Consider the following 3,245-nt stretch of genomic DNA (forward strand, 5'->3'; position numbering starts at 1 on the left):
ATATAAAAATGTTTCCTTGGCTTGTATTTACATATATTCTAAAGTCTATATTTTTTATTTAAAATAGTAAAATGAGTTTCACAAAGTATTAACATATTATTTAAATTTGAAATAAAGTAAAGTATACAATTTTCTCAATTTCATATGGCCTTATTTCAAGGTTGTAATATAGAAATGATGCAATCATCTGTTATGTGATTTTGTATACGTAATGGTCATCTTTAGATGAGTAAAAATATAATATCACATAAAACTATTACAAACAAACTTTTTTAATTCTAGTCTAATATTTATTTATTAAATACGAAAACTATGTATTGGATTTATGCATAATTAGGTCATAATTGATTTGATTTCGCAATATTTTCATTATACCAATGCCATATGGTAGTATACATTTTATTTCATATACCAGGGTATGTGTTGTTAACAATTAATTGATCATGGACTTGAAAATGGATAATATGAAAAACTAAAATATTAATTGCTCATATCAGTTTTTATATATAAGTTAAAGTATTAACCTCGTATTTGAGTAATAAGTAATTGTGATATCTCATATAATAAAAGTTTGCAGAAAACTAAAATAAAAATAAATGGAATTAATACAAAAAAAAAATTGTGATGAAATTATTTCATTTACCTAGATAATATTAATTTTATTATTTTAATCATTTTTAAATATAATATGTAATGGAAAAAATAGTATTATCACTAACTAACCAGTTTTATAATAATAATAATAGTGATAGTATAAATTTTTTTTTCGTTTAAAACCAAATTATATAGTGTCACATATATAACACATAAATAAATGTATATACTCGTACTCTATATGTACACAGTTTATTTTATAAACACAGAATAATTTTGTATTTTTAATAATGTTATTATAACAAATATAATAATCATAAACATAATAACTTAATGCTGATGAAATACAAGGTGCAGCGGTGACAATATCCCTAAACGGTTAATAGCATATGACAATGATTGTTGACTATTCTAAAAATGTTCATTTAACTTTTACAACATTTTCGATGTATGATTTTTTTAATTGTACGAGTATATTTATGTTTCATTATGACGTAGAACAACCAATAAAATATCAATAGTTATAGATTATTATTTTAACGAGTTTAATTTAATTTTTTCAAAAACTGGATAAAATTGTTTTCTAAATTTGAAAATTTTATTTCAGGTATACGATTTATTTTTATGCTTAAATTTAAAATAAAATAAAATAGTAGATTTCGTGATAAATATTAAAGTAAATATGTAATGTCTTATTTGATTATTTATATTTCAATCGGTAATTAATCAAAATATCCAAGGACAAAATATCCTTGGACAAAATATTCAAACCAAAATATTCAAATTCATCAGTTTTTCCAAAAAATTAGTATCAAATTATTTAATTGACTTGTTAGTATCAATAATATCACAAAATATAGGAAAATACCTTAATAGCCTGGTTTTTGCTAATTTTAATAAATATTTTTTTTTTTATTGGAGGAATATTTCTCGTAAAAAATATCGTATGAAAATATCTTGGCGTACCTAATCTGAAAATTACATATATTTCATCTTTTTTGGTTTTTCCCAAATATTATGAAAACTTGGTATTAAAAAACATACTGTATACATACAACATATATGCACTTAGCGATAAAGGTAAAATGTAATAATATATAATAATAATTGTATTTCAAACTGGAAATTTCACGAAACTGAATGCCATATTATTACGTATTTAATCGTTAAAAATGTTTACAATTTATATTATCGATCGATATAGTGTGAGTATGGTTTGGTATAGTACCTATATTTAGTGTATGGTTTTCAATATCCGACAAATTACAGTTATCGTTACCTATAAATCTATAATACGTCATTATTGTCTTCATCGTCGTTAAGGTCGTTCGGTTTTCGTGTTAAGTGCAATTTATAAATTTATTAATGGAAGTAACGAGATCAAACAAAGGTGATTCGAATGCCATATTTAATGGGCACATGTATACTATAAAATATAAAGGTGTAAAAAATATCATGGCGCTGCGTGAAATCAAATTTGTTAAAATGTTCAGGAATATTAAAAAATTAATTGGATTATTCTGAACCACACGTCATCACAAAACATCTGATCACTTGTACCAAAAATACAGGAGAAATCAATGTTATAAAATGTGTCATTAAAATGCTTCAACTTGCAAAAAATAATGAAAAAAAGCCAGGACAAAAATGTTCTGAAGAGGTAGCAAAAGTGAGCCGTAACACAAAAACTCTGATGCCAGCCGAAGAAATCATCTAAAGAAGACAAAAGTTGAAGAATAATCTAATAAATCCTAATTGTCCTTATTAATTAGTTATTGAAAATGATTGGTGTTATTTGGGTGACAAATCGACACGATTTTTGTTGCAATATAACGGAATTGATGAACAAATTATTGTTTTTGCAACAGATAATGGGTTAAAATATTTAACTGAAGCTTCTACCTGGTATATGGACGAAAATTTTACAATGGCTCCACTAATATTCCAACAACTGTACGTCATTCGTGTTAAAGTAAATAGTGTTTCTATAATTGCTGCTTTTATTTTACTTACTTAAAAATAAAACAGAGTCGAGTTACGAAGAAATTCTTCAAATCATTATTCATAAATGTTCCGAAAGAAATTTGTTTCCAGACCCACAAATAATTATTGTGGACTTGGAAAAAGCAGTAATCAATGCAATAAAAACTGTTATTGGAGAAGATGTACATATCCAGGGATGCTTTTTTCATCTATGTCAAAGTACCCGCAGAAAAATACAACAGTTAGGTGTTGAACAATTATACAGGTCAAATGAAGAGTTTTCTCATTTTTTCCGCATGTTAGACAGCCTGGAATTTTTACCAATAAATGATATTAACACAGGTAAGTAGTGAAAACGTAAAATTTAATTTGATAATTAAAAATATGGGAAGGTTAGGTTAGGTTAGTATAAAACTTCAAATGTCTATAAATAGCTTGATTTTTTCAAGGTTTAACATATTTAAAAAGCGTCATGCCTAAAGGAGCTACAGATTTGGTCGAGTATTTTGAGCGCGCATATATAGGGGCGTATAAAAGAGTTGGAAACGGGCAATTGGAAACAAATATAAAATTTCGAAAAACATCTCCTAATTTTCTACCATTTGTCTTGAATGTAAGAGATGCAACATTAAACAATGGATATCGAACTAACAATGTATGTGAGGGAT

The 3,245-nt window shown here is 25.5% G+C and overlaps 1 pseudogene; it reads left to right on the forward strand.

Moving 5' to 3' along the window:
* The first annotated feature begins 2,160 nt into the window (after positions 1-2,160).
* Positions 2,161-2,611, forward strand: LOC112692298 (annotated as a pseudogene).
* Positions 2,612-3,245: the final 634 nt, after the last annotated feature.

This window comes from Sipha flava, unplaced genomic scaffold (assembly GCF_003268045.1).
Source record: "Sipha flava isolate LNK unplaced genomic scaffold, YSA_version1 72_pilon_pilon, whole genome shotgun sequence".
NCBI lineage: Eukaryota > Metazoa > Arthropoda > Insecta > Hemiptera > Aphididae > Sipha > Sipha flava.